This window comes from Capsicum annuum, chromosome 6, assembly GCF_002878395.1.
Source record: "Capsicum annuum cultivar UCD-10X-F1 chromosome 6, UCD10Xv1.1, whole genome shotgun sequence".
NCBI classification, from domain to species: Eukaryota; Viridiplantae; Streptophyta; class Magnoliopsida; order Solanales; family Solanaceae; genus Capsicum; species Capsicum annuum.
In genome coordinates, this window is record NC_061116.1 from 214778135 (window position 1) to 214791667 (window position 13533).

A 13533-nucleotide genomic window follows, 5' to 3' on the forward strand; every position below is an offset into this window, starting at 1 on the left:
GTATATACATTTTATTAGATATCAAATCTATAAACCAAAATTCAACAGAAAAATAGTTAAAGAAAAACAAATACTACTAAAATAAAACCACCGGATACTCTGATATGAGTCGGCACCAAGGCTTGCCGATACAAAACCTGAATGACGCCCATTGAATATGATCAAAGACAAGAACAGTAGCAAAAAAGAAAAGAACTTCCGAAGAAAATAGAAAAGATAAATAATAAAGCATTTCCTACGTTCATTTTTTACTTGTCCATTATTGACTTGACATCAAAGACAATTTTAATATATCACCTTTTTGAAATTAATAAATTCAATAACTACATAGTGAAATGATTATAATTAATAATAAGGATAAATTAGAAATAAAAGGAAATCATTTGTAAACTAGCAAGGATAAATTATTAGTAATAAATAGGTAAATCATTTTTAAAGTAAAAAGTTGACGTTATATTTTTAGTATACCTTGCCTTCTGTATGGTGTGACTAAAGTGGATGGACTAAGTAAAAACAAAAAAAAAACACTTGCCTACTGGGACAGGTATGATAACTTCACCCTCCACCGTAGTGTCACCTTTTCCGTCCACCACAGCATCTACTTTTCCATCAGCTGCAGCCTCAACTTTTTTGTCAGCAGTGTCGTTAACTTTTTGCTCAGCCATGCTGCCAACTCCAAATTCTGGTTGATCAGTTGAGCATAACTCCTTTGGATTTTCCAATGACGGCACCGATTCTTTGTCCAAAGCATCCACATTGTCATCTCTCTAAAAAATCAATTCACACCAATTGAAAAGAACCAAAACAAATTAATTTACTCACCCGACGCTTAACAAAAAAAAAATATAAAAAAATAAAGAAAGATAAAGTATAACTTTGAGTGAACCTTTTGACGCTTCAGAAAATGAGGTATATCATCTACCTAAAAAAATTAATTTACTAACCAAACGCTTAACAAAAATCAAAAAATGAATGAAGTAGAAATTTGAGTGACCTTTGGACGCTTTACAGAAGGAGGTGCATCATCCACCTAAAAAAATGAATTTGATACAATCAAGGAAGAAAAAAAAAAGAATCAGTTCAGTCATCGAATGTTTAACAAAAAACTAAAACAAAAAAAATGAATGAATTGAAAATTTATGTGAACCTCTGAATGCTTCAAAAATGGAGGTACATCATCAGACGACGATGAGGTCGGTCGTTTTGGCGATACCATTTTTGTTGAGTGAAAGAGAGGAACAGGTTGGTGTTTTGGCTTCTTGCTTTGTTGCTTTATTCAACTTTGCTGTTGATACTTCAGTAGTGTTGTTTTTTTGAAAGATTTAGAGTATAGACAGGTAAGCATAGTTGGGCAAAAGATAAATTAACTCAAAAAAATTGACTTTTTATGCATTTTAATCAGCTAACATTAATAAGGAGTATTCTACTGCATAAGTCATTTATTATTGTAATTAAGAAAAAATATAAATATCTTTTAAGGACCCGTTTGATCATAATTTTTTTTCTTGTTTTCCTGAATTGAACTTCAGAAAACATATTTGGTCATAAAATTTTGAAAATTTTATTTTTATTTTTGCGAGTTTTTTCAAAATTCCAAAAACAACAAAGAAGCTGTCACTTTTTTACTCCAAATTACCCACAAAAATTTAAAAACAACTCAATTTTATTCCATTTCCAAGCACAACTTTAATTTTTAAATATCATGGTTCACTTTGAAAAGAAAAACAATTTTTTTTCTATTTTCCACAATGAAACATGGTCAAAAGCCAACTATTTCTTTTTGAGGGGGGGGGGGGGTATTTATTGTATATTAATTACGCCAAAAACTCGTCCTGAAAAGGTCAAGTCATCATTGTAAATATAATTTGATTTTAAGTCTGGAGTCTAATTCTACCGTGAACTAATTGTCATGACTCGAACTAGGGCCTGGCCGTGATGGACATCCCGAACCATGAAGGCCCAGAAGTCCTACTCTATTTGATCTGGTAATCATGCACAACATTCATATCATAAAAGAAAATGCGAAAATATAATCTGATACGGAAACATGGTCATTAACTCTGGGTTTCAAGACATAAGAAAGAAAACTGCAATTCAAAACATCTGAATAAGATCTGACTCAGTCTGCAAAATCTCAACTACATCTCAAAACTGTTCTGAAAACTGAGATAAGGCCACCAGTAGACCAAAACAACACCAGTAGACCAAAACAACAGAATAACATAATTTGAAATAATAGGCCTTCCGGAACAAAGAAGGCTCACCACTGCACGAATCACTTCTCTCTGGAATACTCTACTGATTAGCCAGACCCTTAAACTGAGCCTCCAAACCTGAAAGGTAGGGGTCAATACAGATGTACTGGTACGCAGAGCAAATTCAAAACAATAATTTATATTCAACATATATGAGAGAAATCTAAAACAATTTATAAGCATATCATATAGTAAGAAATCTCATGGGCATTTCTGAAAGACTGAAAGAAAATTATCTTAACTCTGAGACATTCTTTGTTTTACTTCTGCGCTATGTGGTATACCCTACAACTCTGAAATTCCACGGGCTATATGGAATCCGCCATTGACTCGAAGGGGAAGCCTCCAACCCAAGTGTTCCGTAAGGGTTAGAGTCTCTGACTCTGCTACGCCACACGGCCGTCGCCAACGTAAAAATAATATACCCAGATCGGCAAATCACGATTTTAGGCTAAGAGTTACTTGAACTCAAACCTTCTTCGGGTAACCACCTAACCCTCTTTAAGCCCAATTTTAACTCTTTAAAATTTGCATTCTCTAAAATCAAACTCTGAAAACATACTCTGTTATGGCATACATACTTATGGTATCATCATACCATTGAATTGCAAGTCACATCTCTGAACCATTATTAGCATATTACTATCTCTGTTTTCAAAACATAAATTCGGGACCACCATATCAGTAAATCATTTCAAAGAACTCTTTCTCTAAAACTCATGTAAACACATGTATACAACTCTCCTGGTCAAACTTTCAATAAAGCAAGGTGGTTATGTCAAATCTCTTAATCTCATGCAAATATTTCTCTTTTAAAAAAATATATTTACATTAAGAAACTCCCTCTCTTAAATCTCTAAATCATGCTCAAAATACTATGGTATTTGAGTAAACAAATTTCAAGCCATAAATCATGCATTTCAAATCCTTCACATTAAGATCATAAACTTAAAGTCATCATAAGAGAGGGATTTCATAAGTTGTGCTCTCAAACAATCTTAAATCTAAATTTTCATACATATACATGTAATTCAATTTAAGGGGAAAAGGCCTAAAGACCAAATAAACAATGCAATTAAACATTCATAATGCATAATAAATCATAATTTCAAAACCCCCCTTTTAAATTCATGCTTGATAATCTTTAAATCATGTTCTAGTGTTTACAAGCTCATGTAGTTTTTAGGATAAAACCCACGGACCTTAATTTAGAAATTTGATGGATGATTCTTGAAGCCTACGATTTGAAAATTCCAAATCTTCAATCAATCTTGAAAACCCACGGTTAAATCTTGAGTTATTTGGATTTTCTTGTTTGAAACCATAAGGAGTGTTATTGAAGGTTTTTGATGAAAATATCAATAATGAGGTCATTTGGGATTAAATCCCGTGTTTAGGCTAATAAGGGGGTAGAAAATACCCATTATATACTTAATGAGATGGACTAAAAATATAACTGGGAGCCCGATTTCATGGGCTACCGCGATGCGCCACAATAGCGGTGGTTCACTGGAAATTGACGAGTGGGATTCTTAAGGTTACCACGACGCAGAGCCATCGCGTTGTCCTACTGGTTGGGACCTGAAACTTTAGTGCGATGCGCCACAATCGCGCTATGCTACTGAAATTTCACAATTTCTAAATAGGCCCCCTTCGCGACACGCCAAGCACCAAAATGATGGTATTTTACGACTAGAACTTAAATTAGCCATAACTTCTTGCCCGGGTATCGGACTTGGGCGAATCTTTTATCGAAGGAAAGCTCATTCAATTTCCCATATGATAAAAAGTTCAAATTATGGAAATTATATATGGTTTAAACTTTACTCACTTTGGAAGTCAAAAATGAGACTAAGCTTCTTTGACACAACTCTAGTCATTTAACTGTAAGAGCATATTACCATGAGCTAATGCATGGACGATTTTTGCGGGGTGTTACATTATCCCCCCTTGGGATGATTCATCCCCGAATAATGACGCAAAACATAGACAAACACGATTTAAAGTATACTAAGGCCATAAAAGAATAATACTAGGATTGTACCTTCCATTTCGTCATCCACCGGATCAAATAAGTCTGGGTATCTATCTCTCATGTCATTTTCTGATTCCCAAGTTGCTTCCTTAACTTTCTAATTTCTCCACAACACCTTAACTGACACTATCTCTTTGCTCCTTAACTTCCGAACTTGGCGATATAAGATTGCAATAGGTTCCTCTTCATATGCTAATGAGTCTGTCACCTTGATCTCCTCTATAGGCAACACTAGGGAATGGTCTCCAATATATTTCTTCAGCATGGATTTGTGGAATACTAGATGAATAGAGCCCAAACTTGCAGGCAACTCTAACTCATAGGCAACTCTTTCTATCCTTCTCAAAATCTGGTATGGCCCTATATAGTGAGGACTTAGCTTAGCTATCTTCCCAAAATACATGACTCCCTTCATAGGAGAAACTTTGAGAAACACCCAATCACTAACCTCAAACTCTAAGTCTCTTCTCCTAACATCGGCGGAGGACTTCTGTCGACTCTGGGCTGTCTTAAGTCGTTCTCTAATAATTTTCACGTCCTTCATTGCCTGATGAATAAGATCAGGACCAAAAAACTGAGTCTCACCCACTTCATACCACCCTATTGGCGACCTACATCTTCTTCTATACAATGCTTCAAAAGGAGCCACCTTAATACTTGAATGGTAACTGTTATTATATACAAACTCTATCAATGGCAAGTGATCCAGCCAACTCCTCTTAAAGTCAATTATGCAGGCCCTTAACATATCCTCAAGAGTCTGAATGGTGCACTCAGCTTGCCCATCAGTCTGAGGGTGGAATGCAGTACTTAGGTTCACTTAGGTACCTAAACCCCTCTGAAAAGACCTCCAAAACTGTGAAGAGAATTGTATACCTAGGTCAGATATGATGGATATAGGTGCTCCATGCTAATGGAATACCTCCTCAATGTACAGTTTGACATAGTCATCTCCCAGTTAGTTCTAATGGGTAGAAAGTGGGTTGACTTAGTCAGTCGATCAACAATCACCCAAATTGAATCATTCTGGCTTCAGGACCTCAGAAGTCCCGTGATGAAATCCATATTGATCATCTCCCATTTCCACAAAGGCAAAGCTATCTCCTGGGAAGTACCACCTGGTTTCATATGCTCTACTTTCACTTATTGAGAATTCAAACACTTGGCAAAAAAATTAGCCACATCATGCTTCATATTATTCCACTAGTAAATAGCTTTCAGATTATGATAAATCTTAGTAGAGCCTGGGTGAACAACAGACTTCAAAGTGTGAGCTTCATCAAGGATCCTCTTTCGTAACCCATCTACATCTGACACACATAGTTTGTCCTAGTATCTCAAAACTCCATCACCACTAATTTCAAAAGATATCACCTTCTATTGACCCATATCTTTCTTGATCTGCATCAAGATGGGATCTTCAACCTACTTCTATCTTCAGCACAAAGGGAATATTTAGCTACCTCATGAACAACTACTCCCCCATCTTCGAAATCTAAGAGTCGCACTCCTAGATTTGCAAGTCGGTGAATATCCTTAACCATCTCCCTCTTTTCTTTTCAACATACAAAAGATTGCCCATAGATAGCCTACTGAGGGCATCGGCAACCATATTTGCCTTACCCGGATGGTAGTGCAGGCTTATGTTATAATCCTTTAAAAGTTCCAACCAACGCCGTTGCCTGAGGTTTAATTATTTCCATGAGAAAACATACTGCAAACTCTTGTGGTCAGTAAATATAACAACATGTACCCCATAGAGATAATGCCGCCAGATTTTGAGCGCAAACACCACACCTGCTAACTCCAAGTCATGGGTGGGGTAATTTCGCTCAGGCACTTTTAACTGCCTGGAAGCATAAGCCACCACTTTACCATGCTGCATAAGTATACACCCAATTCCCATACGGGATGCATCACAGTACACAACAAAACCTTCTGTACCTTTTAGAAGAGTCAAAATAGGAGCAGTTGTCAACTTATCTTTAAAATTCTCAAAAATATTCTCACAGGAGTCAAACCACACAAAATTCACCTTTTTCTGAGTCAACTTAGTAAGTGGTGCAACTATGGAAGAAAAACTCTCTATAAATCTTTTAAAATACCCTGCCAAACCCAAGAAGCTTCGAATATCAATTGGAGTCATAGGTCTGGGCCATTTTCTCACTGCCTCAATCTTCTGGGGATCAACCTTAATCCTGTCACTAGACATGATATGCCCCAAGAAAGCAATAGCATTAAGCCAGAATTTGCACTTGGAAAATTTTGCATACAACTCATGATCTTTGACAGTCTGAAGGATGATTCGTTGGTGATTGGCATGGTCCACCTCACTCTTGGAATAAATCAGAATATCATCAATGAAAACTATAGCAAATAGATCTAGAAACTAACGAAACACCCTATTCATAAGGTCCATGAAAGCCGCAGGGGCGTTAGTCAAACCAAAAGACATGACTAAGAATTCATAATGACCATATCGGGTTCAGAAAGCTATTTTAGAAATACCTGACTCTCTAACCTTCAACTGATGGTATCCCGAACGAAGGTCTATTTTTGAAAAATAATTAGAACCCTGAAGCTGGTAAAAATATCATCAATTCTAGGAAAAGGATATTTATTTTTAACAGGGATCTTATTCAGTTGATGGTAATCTATACACATATATAGGGAACCATCTTTCTTTCACACGAAGAGTACAGGTGCACCATAGGGAGAAACACTAGGATGAATAAAACCTTAATCTAGAAGGCCTGGTAGATGCTTTTTCAACTCTTTCAACTCTTTCAACTCTATAGGATCCATTTTATATGGTGGAATAGAGATGGGATGGGTATCTGGTGACAAATCAATACCAAAATCTATTTCCCTATCAAGTGGTATTCCTAGGAGATTATCTAGAAAAACTTTTGGGAACTCATTCACCACAGGGATGGACTGAAGAGAAGGGCTTTTGGTATTCGTATCTTTAACCTAAATAAGATGATGAAACAACCCTTAGAAATGAGTTTACGGGCTCTAAGACAAGAGATAAACTTCTCTCTAGGTGCTAAAGAATGTCCCTCCCATTCTATTACTAGCTTATTACGAAAAGAGAGAGTAAACTTTTGGGTTCTACAATTTAGCGTGGTATAGCACGAATGAAGCCAATCCATTTCTAAGATAGCATCAAAATCAACCATGTCTAAGTATACGAGGTCTTCCATAGTATCCCGCCCACAAACAGTCATTATATAGTTTCTATACACCCTTCTATCCACAACAGAGTCTCCCACGAGAGTGGAAATAGAAAAAGGTTCGGCAATTACATTGGGCTCAAACCCAAAACCAACAACCACATAAGGGGTCACGTAAGACAGGGTAGACCAGGTATCAAGTAACACATAAACATAACGGGAAAAGATTTGCAATGTACCAGTAACTATATACGGTGAGGCTTCTTCCTCTTGGTGGTTAGTCAAGGCGTACAACCTGTTGCAGTCATTTCTGGTAGCTGAAGTGGAACCCTTCTGAGGCGCTGGTGGTGCATAAGAATTAGCCTGTGACTTGGATCCACCAATATTACCATTTTATTTTGGATATTCTCTCTGGATATGGCCTGGTTGGCCACATAAATAACATACCATAGCGCCAAACTGACATCTCTCTTGATGATTCCTCCCATATTTCTCGTAGCACAGGTTTGTCCGAGAGGTCTGAGCTACACATCCTTGAAATTGTGAACCCTGCATCCTCGACCCTTGCCTATATTGAAAATACTGAGTGCGTTGTCCAGCTACGGGTTTGGTCATCGGGGCACTGGCTGCAGACTGCGCATTACCCTAATTTTTCTTTTTCTGCCATTTATTACCCCAATTCCCACTCTGCTGCTGACTGTAGCTCTAGTTTACTATTTTGGCTCTCTTTTCCTGTCTGTCCTTCTCCCTAGATTTAGTGATTTTCTTTTTATTTTCCTTAACTTGCTGCATGTGGACTGGTAGGCTGGCAAAATCCATGTCCCGATTCAACATTGCTCCTTGACATTCAATTACTATGTTATCTGAAAGGCCGGATGCAAATTTCCTCATTCGGGCTCTCATGTTACTAGTCATCTCTGGAGCATAACGGGCTAGTTGGTTGAACCTTAGAGTGTACACCTAGACACTCATCTTACCCTGCTTTATATTTTAAACTCTTTGGCTTTGGACTCCTTCAGCTCGCCTAAACTGTGGGCTCAGGATGCTTACTCTTTGAATCTTGACACTCGTTATACCCTTGGTTTGCTATATCTTTAAGCTGGTAAGCCGCTAACTCAACCCCCTCTACCTCATCTACATGCATCACCTTAAAGATCTTCTCTATCTCATCGACAAAATCCTGTGGATCCTCTTATACCTTGGTACCAATAAACTTGGGTGGGTTTATCCAGATGAACTGACCTACTCTTGTAGCCTTAGACGTAATAGATGCAGACCCAATATCTTCTGACCGTTAAGTTTGTGTGGCTACCAACTGGGTAGGAATATGAATGGACTATCTGAATTCTGTATTAGATACCTCTCTCTCACGAGGCTGAGTGTGGTTAGTCCCATTCGAGGAGCTCTGGGTGCCCTAAGTGGGCTGGTTTGAGTAGGTGGGACTCCCAGAGTAGCATCAATCTCCAGAGTCTGAGCTCTATTTTGGGTCCTCATCCTATGAGTAGGACGAACCTCATCTGTCTGTGCATTCTGATCCATAGTACGACTGGGAGACCTCCCAAAGAATCATTTGCATTTTTTATTGCCAACCTCCTCAATATATTTTCTAACGTTTTATGACCTAAGATGTGTGGGAATTCAAATAAGCCTATTAAAATTTGCAGGATCAATTTTTTCTGACTCGTCTAAGATCAAGCTTTGCGGGGATTACAGATGAGCCTGGGCAGCTCTAAACTTTCTCTTGTTTCTTAGCTTTTCTGTCTATCACACTTCATGGGGTCCTTAGATAAGTCTGGCCATCCTTCTTTTTCTTTTGCTTCAAAACAATCCAAAATCACTTTAATTTGATCGTGTTCATTTAATGAATTTCCTACACATAAAACTCTTATTAAATATAAAAACACCAAGATAATGATGTAACAACACAACTATGCATGAAATATGAGGAAATAATGTATTATATATTAAAAATAGTAACCTTAAATATTTTAGTGTCTAGATTTGATATGGAAATTCTTAGCTTGACACACGAAGTCAAGCGCGTAATTTGCAAGGACTCCAAGCCTTTTTCACATCCTTGGCTGTGTGTGAGGCCCTTGTGAACCCATATAAGGGCCTATACTTATAAAAGTATGAAGAGGCCAAACGAAATACCCCAAACCCACCCACTTAATGTCAAGGGTATTTTGTCTTTTGTCCCTCCTTTGTAATTGACTATATAATCCATTTATTAGGGCTAGTATTTTAGTTAGTTCATTCATATTTTGGAAGACAACAAAACACTTTTAATATTTTGGAACTTCTCTCTTCCATTGGAGAAGCCCCAATTTCGAAAACTCACTAGTAGAGTGATATTAGTGTTGTCTCTTGGCTAGAAACTAGCAACTAGGATCTTGGAGTTCTTTAGTTCCTCTTGGTCCAAGTAAGAACTTGGTATTGATATTCACTACTCTTGGGGTCCTTTCTCATTGTTAGGGTTCTTAGATCTTTGAATATTGTATGTTAAGTTTCTATCTCTTTTGTAATCTTGTTAACTTTGTTTTGTTGAATCTAAAGTGTAGTGAAGCCGTGTGGGGAGTTTTTGATTCATGAGCATTGTTGCCTTGTTATTCATCTCATTTTCTTGTTCAAAACACAAACTCAAAGTCTAGTGAAGCCGTGTGAGGCCTATTTCGATTCACTAGCAACTTGTTGTTCATCTTGTTGTTCTTGAGTTGGTTGGAATCTCTTAATACACACTTAGCTTTGTATCATTTGGTATCAAAGATTGTGGTTGATTTTGTTCCGACAAAATCAATCTTGGGCTTGGTAGCTGAAAAATACAAAAAATAAATAAATTATTGAAATCTAAAAATTCCAGAAAAAAGAGAAATCTGTCCATCTTGTTCTTAACCGAGAAAATTGTGTTGTGTTGTTGTCTTTGTCGAGATTGGTGTTTGTGTGTTTAGATCTAGATGTTCTTTTGTTTGTCTAGTTTATTTATTGTGCTGATTTCTTTCTCATCAACACAAAAGGTGTCTAAAGCTAAGTTGAGCTTAACATATTGACATTGCTATTGTGGACTTGATGTGGTAGTATGATGAACTTGAAGTAGGCTGAGTTGTGTGTTGTTGTTGCTTGACGTTTAAAGTGGGATGTTATTGGTGAATTGTGGTTGTTTTCTTCAAGTATTGTTGTTGTGATCATCTAGATCTTCTCCTCATCTTATATCTTGACCATGATAAAGACTAAAATAGATCCAAAAAGGTTGCAAGACAAAGTTGTAAAGTTGTTTTGTGAGAAGACTTGACAACATCACTTCCTTGATTTAACAACCATTTTTCCTTAAAACAAGGAGCCTTGTCTTGTGGAAATAGTAAAGTCAAGCCTCATATTTTTGAGATGGAAAAATTTGAAAAGTTACAAGACTTTACTTTCCCTCCAAAAGCAAAGTCATCCATTACAAAATTATGAAGATTAAATCTTCAAGTTGTTGAACAAAATGTATGGACCTGGACCAATACTATGCTGCCATGTCACCTTAATCACTATTCACGTCATTGATTAAGCTCAATTTGAATATTCTAGTTTCTAATTATTGATTCTTAGTTTCTTCTAATTGACTTGACAACTAATTAGCAAGCTAGTACATTCCTACTAGGTTGTCAATTAGTTCTTTGAAGCCTTGTATTTGTGTCATCATTTGTTTGTGTGGTTTTGTCATTTAAATATGTTTTAACTCCTTGAATCTAGTCCGACAGGAATTGTTTCAATTTCAAACAAGAATCCATTCCGGACAAGTGCATACTCATACCTTAAGGATTAACAGGTTACTATCCAATCTACAACACGTGTGGACCTTGAGTGTGATTGAACCAAGAGAGTGTGAGTGAGGAGAGCGGTTTTAAACTAACTTATTTGTTTCTTGTGTAGGTGATACATTGACAATGGAGGGAACCACATCTCAAACCGTGGATTCTAATGAAATGGAGAATATAAGGGTCACTCTTGAGGCTATGACCTTGACTCTTAAAAGGTTGAGTACGAAAGTAGGAGCCATAAGAGGAGAAGTGATGACTATTAGTAGGAGGTTAGAACAAGTTGAGAGTCAAAGGAACTCTCACCCTTCTACTCCTCGACATGTTTCGTCAAGTGGACATGATAGAAATTTCTCCGCCATTGTTACTCCCAAAACATGGCCACAATTGCCAAATTCTTCACTAGCTCCACTAAATGCTGAAAGCCAAACTACTCATAACCCCCTAAACCAAGACTCCAATAGACCAACCCATTCCCAAAATCCTCAAGTTCATTAAGAGGGAATTGGCCGTCCAATACCTCCACTAAATCCAAACCCACCCTTCCGAGCCCCACTAAACCAAAGACCACCACCTCCATAAAACCCAATCCCTCCAAATTGAGTTCCAAACATCCAAAACCATCCTGTATACTTTGAGAAATATCATAGAGGATTTTGAAAGGTATGAAGACTTTGATGATGCTTACATGAGGAAGGAGGAGATGAGAGGAGGGTGTGTAGATCTAAGAAGATATCGAGTGTATGGAGAAAGGGGAAACCAACACTAACAGAGAGATGTAGGCATCAATACCATCAAATTGATCCTACATATCTTTAAGGGTGAAAGTGACCCCGAGGTATATCTTTCTTGGGAGTTAGCGTATGATAAAGTTTTTCAAGTTAATAATATCTCAGAAGAGAAGAAGAGTTATTATGCCATTGCTTATTTTAAAGGCTATGCTAACAATTGGTGGGAATACATCAAGTAGTCTGGCAACGAGTTAGTAGAGGAGAAACCACCACCATGGTTTCGGTTAAGGTACCTAATCAGGCAACTGTATCTTCCCAAAAGCTATCATCATGAGTTTTTTGTTAGATTGTATAACTTGCGACAAGGTAATTGAAGTGTTATGGCATATTATGATGAGTTTCAACAACTCATGTTGAAACTTGATCATCGTGGGGAACAAATTAGTTATGACATCATTCGCTTCAAGTGTGGGTTGAACAAAGAGATCTCCACTCACTTGACACTTCACAAGTTTGATACCGTTGAAGGTATTTTCCAAGTAGCTCTTGAGATTGAAAGGGAACTTAAAGAGAGGTCGTCATTCAAAGCAAAGGGACAATCAACCTTAGGTTAGAGAGGGGCAAGGATATGGTTCAATCGTCTTCGGGTTTGCCCAAAAACAATGACCAACCCGCCACTACTAGGCTGACTGAGCCCAAAACAGACCACAAAATCCCTCTGAGGCAAAAAGTTCACAAGCATCCTAATCGAGAAGGGTTCCAATGCTTCAAGTTCTAAGGTTGGACGCATAAAGCCAATGAATGCACTAACCGAATCAATGTAATCCTAAGGTAAGATAGATTGTATTTGTTTGGTAAAGAAGTGGGTATTGAGGGTGATGAGAGTGAGGCTGAGCCTCAAGATGGAAAGACGGATAAGAAGGAGCCACATGATGATGATGATGATTGTGAGGATGCTTATCCACAAGAAGGAGAGTGCGTGGTTCCAAACTTTGTAGTGAGGCATGCCATGATTGGCAAGGTGATAGATGATCCTAGCCAATGGGAGAATCTATTCCATACTAAATGCCTTGTGAAAGAAAGTGTGTGCACTATGGTGATAGATAGTAGAAGTTATACGAATTTGGTTAGTGTTGCAATGGTCAACTTCTTAAAATTACCAACTACACCTCACGCTAGTCCTTACAAATTACAATGGTTGAATCAATCCGGTGAATTAAAGGACACAAAGAAATAAGTGATACATTTTAAGGTAGCCAACTACTATGACGAGGTGCTTTGTGATGTGATACCAATGCAAGTTTGTCACTTGTTGTTAGAAAGGCCTTGGAAATACGATAGGTCGACTAAATATGATGGAAGGTCCAATTGGTATACACTTGAGAAGGATGGCCAAAAGGTTTCTCTTCATCCATTATTGCCTTCCCAAGTGAATGACTTACACCAAAAGATGCAAGAATTGAGGAAAAATAGAAAGAAGGTTGGGACTGAGGGAAAGAGAGGGGAATCTAAGAGTGAGAGGGTAGGGGAAGCCGAGGT